We start from the raw sequence: 14,511 nt of genomic DNA on the forward strand, positions 1-14,511 counted from the left end.
GAAAAATACCCTGATCAAAAAGCTATTGATGTACAAAGCATTGTTGAAAAGCCAAAGCTCTACATATTTGGTCAGTCAAAGAGTAGCGATTCTGACCAAATGTCATACAGTACGACAAGGGTGGAGGACCTTAAAGATCTAAGCACTCCATCAATTGCTCCCGATGGTTTAAAGGTCTATGACATAGTCAGGATTTTCACTGGGGACAATCCTGCCCGACAATTTGAGTGTGGACAGCAAAGGGGAGGCATTTACCGATGTATCTGTGGCTTAGCTGCAGTGAACCACACAAATTTTGAAGCGGCTTTTATCCAGAAAACTCAATCTTTACAGCAATGTCTTGATCTTTTTAAAGCTGGTACTCTGTGGAAAACTTTCAACATGCAGAACAACATCAACCCCTTTGTAAATTTAACCAAGGAAACCCTTACTGATGAGCTAGATTACAGAAACCTTGATATTTACAACTTAAAAAAACCTGAACTGAAAACACTTCTTACAGAGACACTACATGGAATACAGAGACCACCTGCCTTGTTTTGTCCCAATTTTAACAATACATGTACCACCGAAAATTTAGAACAATATGAAATTTCCAACTGTGAGCCACTTCACGACATTGTGAATGTTGTTCAAAACTTGATAACTGAATTGCCATACCACCTTGATGACAACATTCAAAAAGAATACCTGAGGTTCTTTGAAGTTACTGTGGGTGACAAAAATGAATTGAAAGCCAGCAATGCACGCTTATACGCTATCAAGCTAGCTCACTTCACTAATATGAATTACGAAGATGGTCTTGTTAATGCTGACATCCTGACAATCTGCAACAGCCTTGTAGAAATCATTACCATTTGTTACAGTCGTTCAAATGAAAGGACACAAAAGCAGGTTTTAAGATTATATAACCAATGCTTTCTTTTTGCCATTTTGATCAAATATGTCATCATCAACCCTAAGAAACTTACAAAAGGAAAATTTTATGGCTCACACTTCCACAGCTTCACAGTTCATTTTCCTGAAATGTATCGACTATTTTGCTTAAGGTCCCTTCTTCCAGAAAACCAGGAAAGGACATTTGGAGATCTTAGATCTATCTCTGTCAGAACCAGTAACCGACAAGCCAAATATGTTGTTGATAACTGTGTCTTGAGATTTTTAGCAAAGCAGGACAGTGAAGACCAAATTGATTCTTTTGAACATCAGGATTCAGCCATCAGCCAGCAAGCTCGTTTGCTTCCTCCCAGAGGAAACTCCATCATTCCCGGTCAGTTAATTGCTTCCAGACACCGTCTAATACAGGCACACTGTCAAAGAATTTCTGATTTTCTTGAAGTTGGTATCAATGTATGGTGGAAGACATCAGAAGGTCATGTTGAATTTTTAGATGGCCCACATGAAAATCATTCACAAGACTGTGGACCTAATTTACATCATTTCAGCACATCTAATCTGAAAAAAGAGTATGCATATTTAGATGAAAAATGGAAAAATATCATAGACAAAGTAACAACTAACAAGTTTACAGTACCTTGCATGAAAATAAAAATCTATGATGTCAATGGAAAAGTAACATCAGTGCTGAACACAAACCTGGACCTTGAAAAAAATTCAGGTAGGTGGCAATTCATTCAAATGTCTATATATAGTCTTCTTATTTATAAATGGTCAAACTACCAATTTTTACAACAACACAAATTAATAGTTGTTTTCTTTCCTATTAAGTATTCCAGATTGAAAATATGTAATGAATTAGAAAAAAACTCTCCTTGAAAGTTAAGAGCTGGAAAATGTATGATATGATCTTTCTTATTCCAATTCCAAATTCTACTTCCAAATTAGAGTGTTAACCCTATTTTCAGAAACTTGGGACATCCGTCTAATTCCTTCGTAAATTTTAAGGACGCCATCAAGAGTTGGTTGACCGATATGGAATAACCGTTTCGAAAATGATATCGGATACGTTCCTTACTTCGTAACTACAATCCCCTTCCCTTTCATGAATGTGACCCACCGAATTATACTATTTACCGGATTTGTAATCACATAAGCAACACGACAGGTGCCACATGTGGAGCAGGATCTGCTTACCTTTTCGTAGCACCTGAGATCATCCCTAGTTTTTTGTGGGGTTCGTGTTGTTTATTCTCTAGTTTTCTATGTGGTGTTATGTGTACTGTTGTTTTTCTGTTTGTCTTTTTCATTTTTAGCCATGGTGTTGTCAGATTGTTTTAGATTTAAGAGTTTGACTGTCCCTTTCGTATCTTACTTCCTTTTTTTCTATGGACCCATTCTTGTTTTTATATAACAAGAGATGTGGTATGATTTCCAAAGGTCAAATAAAGAAAATTATACCAGATAGTTAGATATAAAGACTTAAAAAAAACTTATGAAAAAATAAATATGATGCATATGAACAATGATGAACCAACAACACTGCTCACTAGTGACAGGCACATAAAGAATGTAGCTGGGCTTAAATATGTGTAAGAGATATAGCCTCCCATAAACTGACTTACCAGTTATGATGAAATTACTTTCTTTACTTTTCCAGAAGATGACACAGGATCGAGTGATGGACACAGCATTGACCATGAATTTCCAAGGGAGATAAATTACACTGAAACAAAAGAGGACGCTATAAATTGTAAGTATACATTTCTTACTGCTTTGAATTAAAATAACACAATAATAAATTTATCTGTTTTCAAGACCAACATTGGCAGCGCGTCATACCTACAATGGCTTCCATTTCTACGATTGTGAAAATAAACTGGAGTGATTTGGAAAATTTTGACGAAGTAGAATCCTGACCATTTGATTTAAAGAATAATATATAGTTTAAATAAAAAGTTGAATATGCAAAATTTTAAAGTTTATTTCTAAAAAAATAAGTTTGCAAAGGTTCTGCAGAAGCCAGTGTCTCACCTTCTTTTGCTGTAAACCCAAGATTCAACATAAATGAGGGAAAGAAGGAAAAAAATTCCTCTTGATATTATTTTTTCATTGTAAGAAGCTTCTGTTCAAGTTTGGTAAAATACAGGATAGTTTAAGAAAGTAATTAAAAAATCCTCTTCATTAAATCTTATTTTCAAATGCCATGTTAAATATATTCACCTGCAAGACTTCAATCTTCATTCTTTGTTTCAGTGGATGAAGCTCAAAGTGGACCTGAAGAAATAATAACAGAAAGACAGAATAGAAGATGCCCTGATATAAAGTTGAGCAATACACATGGTATTTATTTTTTTTTCCAAATTAACTGTACTTTTGTAGTAGTCGCATTTTTTTGCTACAAGTAAAAAAAAAACACAAAAAAAACCTATTAGTCCAGTATAATTTTTTTTTACTGAAAGAGTTATCTCCTCTTAAAGACTCCTTTGAAAAGATAATTCTTAAAACAAACATAAATGATAAGCATTTAATTATTTGGCATAACATATAAAATTAATCACTAAGTTTTCTTTATATGATTTAGCCAACTTACCATTAAATTGCAAATTGGTCCCCAAATTTGCAGAGTTGGTACTGTGATTGGACAATCAAAGTTGGGGTATACCATAAATCTACCTTTATTAATTATAATGATTTGCAATATCAATTCCAAAAAATAATAATGTCCAGATTTCCAGAGCGAGTTTCTATGTTGTGTTTGAGTAGTTTTTTGGCGCATTGTTTTTCAATTTTCCTCATTGGGCTGTCAGTTTTATTATAACTTGCGAGTTTTGTCCTTATGGTGTTTTTTTTTATCTTTCAATATTACAATATACATGTACCTTTGATAATAAATTTGCTTTCTTTACTTTTCCAGAAGATGACACAGGATCGAGTGATGGACACAGCATTGTACATAAATTTCCAAGGGAGATAAATTGCACTGAAACAGAAGAGGACGCTATAAATTGTATGTATACATTTCTTACTGTTTTGAATTAATATATATACAATAATACATTGATTTAAATTAGGTCTAAAAAATAAAAGACTTTTTTCTTAACAAAGTTTGATGTGAATAAGAGAAAATAAGACTGTGTCCATAGTACACCCACACATTATGTTCATGGACCTGAAGTTTGGGTCATAACTTTAAAATGGCATTTTTAAAATTAGAAAGATCATATGTCATGAAACAAGTGTACTAAGTTTTAAGATGATTGGATTTCAACTTCATTAAAAACTACATTCGACTAAAAAGTTAATATGAAGCGCGACATACAGATAGATGCTTTGCACGAAAAACATAATGCTTCAATGTGAAAAATGTTGATACATGTACAACTAGTTAAATGAAACATATTTAACAGGAGCATCTGCCCATTGATAGTCTTGTATAATTCTAACTTATTTTTCTTTCTTGCATATAATTTGGAGTTAAGTAAGAAGTTCATTATCAATGAATTAGTATATGTTTGTTTAATTCTTATTTTCAAATGCCATATAAAATACATTCACCTGCAAGATTTTAATCTTCATTCTTTGTTACAGTGGATGAAGCTCAAAGTGGACCTGGAGAAATAATAACAGAAAGACAGAATAGTAGACATGATAGATGCCCTGATATGAAGTTGAGCAATGCAAATGGTATTTATTTTTTGTTTAATTAAGTTTACTTTTGAAATAGCCATATGACACTGAGCAGATGAAAGGGCTACATTTTCAATTTTGCAAATTTTTTGCAAAAACAGATATTCTTTTTATTTTGTCCGGATTACCATAGTGTTTTTTCTATGTTGTGTATTGTGAAGATTTGTTTTCCCATTGGGTTGTCTGTTGCTTTTTGGAGTTAAAAGTATACTTTTGATATTTTATATCTCTCTTTTAATATTTCAATATTACGATATACATGTACCTTTGATAATAAATTTTCTTTCTTAATTTTTCAGAAGATGACACAGGATCGAGTGATGGACACAGCATTGTACATAAATTTCCAAGGGAGATAAATTGCACTGAAACAGAAGAGGACGCTATAAATTGTATGTATACATTTCTTACTGTTTTGAATTAATATATATACAATAATACATTGATTTAAATTAGGTCTAAAAAATAAAAGACTTTTTTCTTAACAAAGTTTGATGTGAATAAGAGAAAATAAGACTGTGTCCATAGTACACCCACACATTATGTTCATGGACCTGAAGTTTGGGTCATAACTTTAAAATGGCATTTTTAAAATTAGAAAGATCATATGTCATGAAACAAGTGTACTAAGTTTTAAGATGATTGGATTTCAACTTCATTAAAAACTACATTCGACTAAAAAGTTAATATGAAGCGCGACATACAGATAGATGCTTTGCACGAAAAACATAATGCTTCAATGTGAAAAATGTTGATACATGTACAACTAGTTAAATGAAACATATTTAACAGGAGCATCTGCCCATTGATAGTCTTGTATAATTCTAACTTATTTTTCTTTCTTGCATATAATTTGGAGTTAAGTAAGAAGTTCATTATCAATGAATTAGTATATGTTTGTTTAATTCTTATTTTCAAATGCCATATAAAATACATTCACCTGCAAGATTTTAATCTTCATTCTTTGTTACAGTGGATGAAGCTCAAAGTGGACCTGGAGAAATAATAACAGAAAGACAGAATAGTAGACATGATAGATGCCCTGATATGAAGTTGAGCAATGCACATGGTATTTATTTTTTGTTTAATTAAGTTTACTTTTGAAATAGCCATATGACACTGAGCAGATGAAAGGGCTACATTTTCAATTTTGCAAATTTTTTGCAAAAACAGATATTCTTTTTATTTTGTCCGGATTACCATAGTGTTTTTTCTATGTTGTGTATTGTGAAGATTTGTTTTCCCATTGGGTTGTCTGTTGCTTTTTGGAGTTAAAAGTATACTTTTGATATTTTATATCTCTCTTTTAATATTTCAATATTACGATATACATGTACCTTTGATAATAAATTTTCTTTCTTAATTTTTCAGAAGATGACACAGGATCGAGTGATGGACACAGCATTGTACATAAATTTCCAAGGGAGATAAATTGCACTGAAACAGAAGAGGACGCTATAAATTGTATGTATACATTTCTTACTGTTTTGAATTAATATATATACAATAATACATTGATTTAAATTAGGTCTAAAAAATAAAAGACTTTTTTCTTAACAAAGTTTGATGTGAATAAGAGAAAATAAGACTGTGTCCATAGTACACCCACACATTATGTTCATGGACCTGAAGTTTGGGTCATAACTTTAAAATGGCATTTTTAAAATTAGAAAGATCATATGTCATGAAACAAGTGTACTAAGTTTTAAGATGATTGGATTTCAACTTCATTAAAAACTACATTCGACTAAAAAGTTAATATGAAGCGCGACATACAGATAGATGCTTTGCACGAAAAACATAATGCTTCAATGTGAAAAATGTTGATACATGTACAACTAGTTAAATGAAACATATTTAACAGGAGCATCTGCCCATTGATAGTCTTGTATAATTCTAACTTATTTTTCTTTCTTGCATATAATTTGGAGTTAAGTAAGAAGTTCATTATCAATGAATTAGTATATGTTTGTTTAATTCTTATTTTCAAATGCCATATAAAATACATTCACCTGCAAGATTTTAATCTTCATTCTTTGTTACAGTGGATGAAGCTCAAAGTGGACCTGGAGAAATAATAACAGAAAGACAGAATAGTAGACATGATAGATGCCCTGATATGAAGTTGAGCAATGCACATGGTATTTATTTTTTGTTTAATTAAGTTTACTTTTGAAATAGCCATATGACACTGAGCAGATGAAAGGGCTACATTTTCAATTTTGCAAATTTTTTGCAAAAACAGATATTCTTTTTATTTTGTCCGGATTACCATAGTGTTTTTTCTATGTTGTGTATTGTGAAGATTTGTTTTCCCATTGGGTTGTCTGTTGCTTTTTGGAGTTAAAAGTATACTTTTGATATTTTATATCTCTCTTTTAATATTTCAATATTACGATATACATGTACCTTTGATAATAAATTTTCTTTCTTAATTTTTCAGAAGATGACACAGGATCGAGTGATGGACACAGCATTGACCATGAATTTCCAAGGGAGATAAATTGCACTGAAATAGAAAAGGACGCTATAAATTGTAAGTATACATTTCAGCTGTTTAAATTAATGTAAAGGAACAGATATCTTGTAATAATAGAATTTTCAAATGACAATAAAAAAATAACCGTTTATTAAGAAGTCACAGAACCATGAGAATGAGGTAAAGGAAAAAGAACATACCTGATCAAGAAAATTTGAGTCTTCATACTTCAAACAGGTAACTGACATCTTATTTCTTTTTAATTGCATATGGCATTGCCTTTAGGGCAGGAAAATAAGCTGAAAATATAAATGAGATCACTTTTATTTTAGATACCCAGCTGCAAGAAAAAAATAACATTCAGATTAAAGAAAAATATAAGATATTTGTACAGGACGAGAAATCAAGAAAAACTAGAAATTGTCGAGGTAACTGTAAATTGTTCATTATGGTAATAAAATGTAATTGCTGTTATGTTATTTGTGAATAAATAAATTTAATGTTTTTACAATTGTTTTGGCAATAAGCCCATTCTTACATCATGTACATAGTCATACCGCAACATATGTGTACGTATGTTAACAAGTAACTTATCATATGTTACCATAGTGTTGACCATAAAAAATAAAGCCTCTACAAATTTCATGAATAAAAAAAATTGTAACAGTTCAAAAGAACCAAGGTATTGCCATACTTTTGCCGATGCCAATGAAAATATGTAGAATTGCTATAACTTGCTTTTGCAATAAAAGTAGCAACCTCTACAAAAAAGTAAATAAAAAAAAATGATTTACTTTCTTCAAGAGGAATTTTGTGAAGTTTTTCAATCCAAATTAAACTGTTATATTTTAATGTTTAAGTTTTATGTTTTCAAATGAAATATTGTTAACATTAACTTCTTTTGTATCAACAGGCAGCAAGAGAAAACTGATAAAATTAAATGTTGATGTATCTGACAAGGAGAATACTAGTTTACCAAGGAAAAGAACTTGTTTGACAGTTGAAAAAATGAAAAGAAAATTATTTGTGGAGAATGAAACAGGTAAATTTTAGGGAAATAACACAGTAAATCCATTTAAACCTTCATATGGAACCTTGAGGTACCATTTAAAGATACCCATCTAGACTAACAGTGCCTGTATACTCCAATCAATGTCAAGAAACCATTTTTTTTTCTGTCCTTGCTTAAAATAAAATTGAGAAAGGAAATGGGAAATGTGTTAAAGTGACAACAAGCTGACAATAGAGCAAACATAAGATGAAGGTCACCAATGAGTCTTCAATGTAGTGAGAACCAGTTAAGTGATAATGGATGTCTTTCTAAACTGCGGCAGAGATTTACATGTTTGTGAGATCTCAACCCTTTCCCTATACCTCTGACCAATGTAGAAAGGTAAACCCATAACAATACACACTTAAGTCTATTATTCCTAAATGGTTTGGACAAAAAACCCTTAAATCAATCCCAATACTTCTTTTGAATATTGATTTCACAGAGAGCCGTTCCCTTATTCACACATTGTCCTAAACATCAAAATTACTTGTTCTTCGCTCCTTTTTTCCTGAACAGTTAGGACGATAACCCCTAAATTAATCTCAACATTGTTGACCTTTTTCAAAGAGTCATACACTTATTAAGTTCTTGTCTAAATAGCGCATCAAAATAACAGTGATAAGATAGTTATTTAACAACTACATGAATTTTGCTTTTATATAAAAATGTTTCCTATGTTATGCACATATTTACCAGAAGTTTTCTTTTGCAGCAAGACAACATGGGCTATCTATACAGAATGTGCAGAAATTACAAAATGTTAACAAGATGGAAAGAATGCTGTCTTATGTGCAGTCTGTAAGGTTGTCTAGAGGTAATTATTAAATCAATGAATACACTTAACTGTTACCATTACATTTATGATGGTTTTAAGGTTATATACCTTATTGATTCTCAAAATCAGTCTGATATAGTAGACAGACGACATATATAGCTTCTTCTGATAGACAATGTAAACAAGAACCTTTTGTTAATAAAATAATTGTACTTACAGCTAATTTCCTAATGCTTGTAGAGTAGGACTTTGATTAGCTTGCTTATTCTACAATTGTAATTTGAATAACATTAAATCAAATTTAAATATAATATATATACATTTTTATGTTTAACTATGTCGGTCTTTATTGTTTGCATAATAACAATGCTTGAGCTTATGTTTATACAAACAGAGCAAGCAAGCCAACCAAACCTTTAGGCTACAAGCATTAGAAAATAAGCTGTAACGTTTAAATATTTATTCACTTGTTGTTTAAATAATAATCACCAACATTTCCTTTCAATGATAGGTAACTATTTCTAGTTCCTTTTTTCACAAGATACCAAATTTCATCCCCCATTTTGTCAATCACCAACAAACATATCAAAAAATATTGTTTTCTTGAATAGAAAATAAGGGTTCTCTTAGAACCAAAGCCTTAAATTGATTTATGTCAAAAGTTTCACATCAATCCACAAAAGACCGATAACTCTGGAAATTACTTGATATTTGTTATCTTTCAGAAAAAAGAAGAATGACAGAACTAGACAAAATTAAAATGTTGCTAGGCGAAATATCTGATGTAAAGCTATACATTGAAGCAAAGGAAAAATGTGAGCGGTGTCCTGATAATACCTCAATACAGGCGAAAATGGAACAACACTATATTAAATTACAAACAGTGGTTAGCAAGAATCACAATGAGATCAGAGCCAAACTTGCTATATCTCCTAACAATAAATCCCTTCTGTTTAAAAATTTTTTAGCAGAAACACTGATGGACAAGTGGGGATATTTTTATTGATTTGATCTATTTAAAACATGATAAACTTATATTAAAGGCACTAGTATGAATTTGAGTGGACAATTAATTATAGGAAAATCCAGAGACATGCAGGAATCAGACATACCCAACTATCAGAACAGTTTTTTTTTTAATTGTATTTACATTGTGTTGTGCCAAGTTGACGTAATTTCGGACAAGGGTAAAACTATATGGCAAGGACAACTTCCTTGCGGGACCTTACAAACAAATATAAGTCTGTCAATTATTAAGTGTATAGCAATTCCAAAATAATCTTTTTTTAAAAGCTACACATGTATTACAATGTATTAGAATACCTTACTTTTTGGGGCAATGTTGGGACAGATCAAGAAAAACATATACATGTAGACCTTAAAAATACTGAAGTCAAGCTATCAGGATACTTCATGTTGATAACATAAGAACTTGAAGAAATTTTTGTCAAAATGTCTGTCTTTCTTTTATGATTGCACATGTCCTTTGTGTGAAAAAATATGTGTATAGATTTATCTTTTGTGAACTGTACATGTGAATAAGTCTTTTTTATAACAGTAAGACGTGTATTCCTAATCAGAGTCAAAATTTGCATGATGGTGTTGATTAAAGCCAAACATACATGTAATTAAGTTAATGGAGTTTTTAACTTTCTTATATGGAAGCTGCCTGAAACTTAATCTTGCTTTATAAACGAACATGAAAATACATATTATTTTTGTATACATTGTATGTATTTCACCATAGTAAAATCAACATCAAGTATAGAGAAAATTTGCATTCTATATTTAAAGAATAGATTTTGTTTGACAATACAGTGTATTTGAAGAAATAAAAATTCACAGGCAGCTATTATATCCCAGATATAAGTCAGTTTGAAAGTGTAAGTGAAAATATCAAATTTATATCAAAATTTTAGCTTGCGTACAAAACAATGTATCTTAATGTCATTCGTTGATGTGATGCTTAATAACTGATTACCAGTACTTCATTTTGTAACTTTGGTCCATATGAAGTAAATAGAAATATGAAAAAATGTATGTCTGATTGCAGTGGCTCATATATTTTTTGGAACCCTAGAGACATATACATAACATTGCAACCATGATTGTTGGGTCTTGCTTAAATCATTGTGTCATTCTGTATGCTTATTTGCCATGTTAGTTGTTAGATCTATGGATTTATATTAGTAGTTAAATTGGTAAAAAAAAAAATCTTACTCCTTAATCTTTGGTTGGTTATAAATAAATAAACCCATGGAAACAACCTCTGATAAACAAATTTAATAATACTTTTATTTTGTCATTTCTCGGGTCCCACTAGAGCTCATTTTCCATGTTCACAACACAATTATTTGTCTTTCACTTGTCAAGCTCACAAAAAAATTACAATCCTGTGTCACGATTAAACCCAAATGAGACCCACTATTTACACCATGGTACATGTATTTAATTTAATATGCAAAATTATAGCTTACTTTCAATAATTGAAGTCTTTCATGAGTATAAACAATTAATTTGAATAGCAGGTGTACGAGGCTCGACTTCCATACAGACAAGATATAATGTAAATAATGGGGTCTTTTCAACGTTAAATATTAAAAGCCTTACAAATACAAGAAATCCATGTGTATGTCATAGCATCATATAAGTCTAGATCTGCATGAAAGTTTTTTCCAATTAAAAACTTAAAGACAAGTATTCTGCATATTATACATTTTTGTTATGCGTCTATAAACAAAATTCTGTCAAAACATACTAATCCAGATAAGATGTTAATAGTTGGGGTATTGAAACTAAAGGTGCATACTGTCAAACTATCATTGTTTTAATATATAAAATGTACAAGTTATTCTTGTAAAAAAAACATAATTAAATTATACATGTCATTTGCATGTAGACATTTGTTCAGAAACTTTTTGGGTTTTTTTTCCATGGGAAAAAAGAGGGGGGGGGGATGGTTGGAATCTTGTTTCTAAGTACATGTATCAATTCTAAGCAAAATTATTGTAATTTGAGAATTGATGTTGTATATATAATAAATATGTCAAAAACATCATGTACTTGTTCTCGTTTGATTCCTTTATATCTTTTCTACAAAATGTATATATAAATCAACATGGTAAATGCAACATATTAAAAAAATGAAAATGTGAATTATATAGCACTGTGTGGAACATTTGTATGATTGCCAATGACATGACTATCCATCAGAGAGGTAGATTTTAAATTTGTGAAGATAAAATTTTGGGTTGCTTCATGTACATGGAGTTTATTCCTCGTCGTATAAAAAAAACCACCACCTTGAAAATTGTTGTTTTGTTATTTCTTCACTAGACTGGATGTCAGACTGCAGTTGTATGCAACTGAATGACAGAATGCGTTCCATTGGTGGATCCTGAAATTTTCATAAAGGGGGGGGGGGGGGGGGGGGGCGGGGTTCTGACTGATCCAACTTAGGGGGCCAGCTCCAGTGAAACCCAATATAATCAGCCAAATATTTCTCATGAAAGATAGGGCCCTAACAACATATATATTTGAAACATTTACAAAGTCCTATAATTCAAAACGCCTTCACATCATATTTATAATAAAGTGTAATTTACTATCATGTTTTGGGTATTGCTGCACATGTATGAATTGCATGTACAGGTCTATGTTTTGACCTTTAAAGTAATGAAAATCTGGAAACAAAGTTATGAAAGCGATGGACAAATTAGAATCCACCAGATGATCTAATAAAATTCCACAGACTCAAACTACAAATAAGAGCGACAACATCTAACAATGTTGCAACTAAGAATATTACAGACCAGCAAGTCCACAACAACAAACATGCAGTCATAGTTCATTATCATATTAGCAAGACCGACCAGTTCAAAAACTCCATCTTTGTGGGCACTGTGAACAGTAGACAGGAACCATCTACAGGACTGCATCACTATAACCTAGGATTTAAATCATAACTCCACAGCAAGAGGGAATAGTTCAGTGGCGGATCCAGAAATTTTCATAAGTGGGGGCCCACTGACTGACTGACACAAAAGAGGGGGGGCCCAGTTTATGCACAGATAAACCCGTTACATAACAGACGAAAGGAATCTGTGCCATACCCAACCGTACTACAGAAGTGGGAAATAGATATTTATTTTTTTTCAATTTCATAGATGTCCAAATAATTAACGACGTCTGGCAAGGCTATTTTATTTTTTTTCTAGGACGATGTCTGGCAAGGCTATTTAATTTTTTTGAAGGAAGGCATCAAGGCATCCCAGATAAAAAAAAATAGCCTTGCCAGACATCATTAATTTGGACTACTAAGTTACTAAGTCTATTTCATTTGCTCATTGCATGAAAAAAAACTTATAACATGGAAAACAGCTGTATCATGTTAACCTTTAGAAACCAAATCAAGTCATGAGAATAGTTAAAAAAGAAGTATTTCATTAATTACTTGAAAAAAACAATTATTCTGAGACGATTGAAAATCGGAGCACATGGTTCATTTTATTTTAAAACCCAACAGGTTCTGAAAACAAATATGGAACTTGCATTTTGAACCAGATGTAAATTAAACTAACTTCTGATAGAAATTGTTTTTATTTACCAAGTTTTGTCAACAGTATGGGAGTTAAAAAAAAAGAATTAAGTTATTAAGGGGGACGTCTGCTTGGTTTTTTTTTCTCAGGAAATTAACCACGTGTGGCCAATTAACCAACAATATCGAGCCTTTATTTTGTCCCTTCTTGTATTTTACCTTCAATAATTACACTTCCCTACGTCGAAATCTTTCAAATCTTTCAAATGTACTTCTCAAAGATCGTTTTGCAGTCTAAAAATTACATACAAGAGCACTTCTTCGTCAAATACTGAATTTTCTGCGAACAGGTGCTTCTTATAATTTGTTCCGGATGCAAGCTTCTAATTTACACCGATTTGCCAAATATGGTATTAGAGGGCGGAGCTAACTTCCGTGACTGATCGAAGAATACTTGATAACTATAGGGTTTTAAAACACAAATGAAGTTTATTTCTGTCATGCACGTCAATATAATAAAATTTGGCATCTTATTAGCCACAATTTAACACGAATGCGTTCGAGGGGAATCGTGTACAGATATTTTTTTCACCGAGAGAGACGAACGCCAGCCATTACGTAATAGAAAAAAGGGAAATAACTCGTGCTTTAACATTTTTTTACGATTTGGCGCTAACCATGTCATTAACCTACCTGCGTAACGGTAGATAATAAAATACATGTAGCACGAAGCTAAATAAAAGATTCTCGGGTACATCTATCATACTTATGTAATACAAAACTCTACGAGAAGAACGAAATCATATAATGGAAACTTTACTAAATTTATCATTTACAAGTGAAAATATTAATAATATAATAAAGAAGTTAACTTACATCAATATGTAATATGTTGTGTCCACAATGAATGAAAACATAACAGGTAATAATTCGGGATACAATACAATGCGTCTGTGATTTTCAAGTTCCAGTGCAAAATATACCTGGTCAATACAAAATATAAATTGACCGCGAAATCACAATGACCAATCAAATACGTAATTTTAAAGTAAGAACCTTTTGAATATTCATGAACTCAA

The 14,511-nt window shown here is 31.5% G+C and overlaps 1 long non-coding RNA gene across 2 annotated transcripts; it reads right to left on the reverse strand.

The window, feature by feature from the left end:
• Positions 1–320: 320 nt before the first annotated feature.
• LOC134718902 (uncharacterized) lies at positions 321–13,775 on the reverse strand. 2 transcript variants are annotated; one of them, XR_010107467.1, is made up of 12 exons: positions 13,652–13,775; positions 7,267–7,365; positions 6,997–7,096; positions 6,600–6,653; positions 5,925–6,024; positions 5,528–5,581; positions 4,853–4,952; positions 4,456–4,509; positions 3,780–3,880; positions 3,121–3,174; positions 2,523–2,623; positions 321–1,455 (listed from the first exon to the last, which is right to left on the reverse strand). It is a non-coding gene; the product is annotated as an uncharacterized LOC134718902 (long non-coding RNA). The 2 variants fall into 2 exon arrangements; XR_010107466.1 differs by lacking the exon at positions 13,652–13,775 and adding an exon at positions 9,113–9,147.
• Between the last annotated feature and the right edge of the window lie 736 nt (positions 13,776–14,511).

This window comes from Mytilus trossulus, chromosome 5, assembly GCF_036588685.1.
Source record: "Mytilus trossulus isolate FHL-02 chromosome 5, PNRI_Mtr1.1.1.hap1, whole genome shotgun sequence".
NCBI classification, from domain to species: Eukaryota; Metazoa; Mollusca; class Bivalvia; order Mytilida; family Mytilidae; genus Mytilus; species Mytilus trossulus.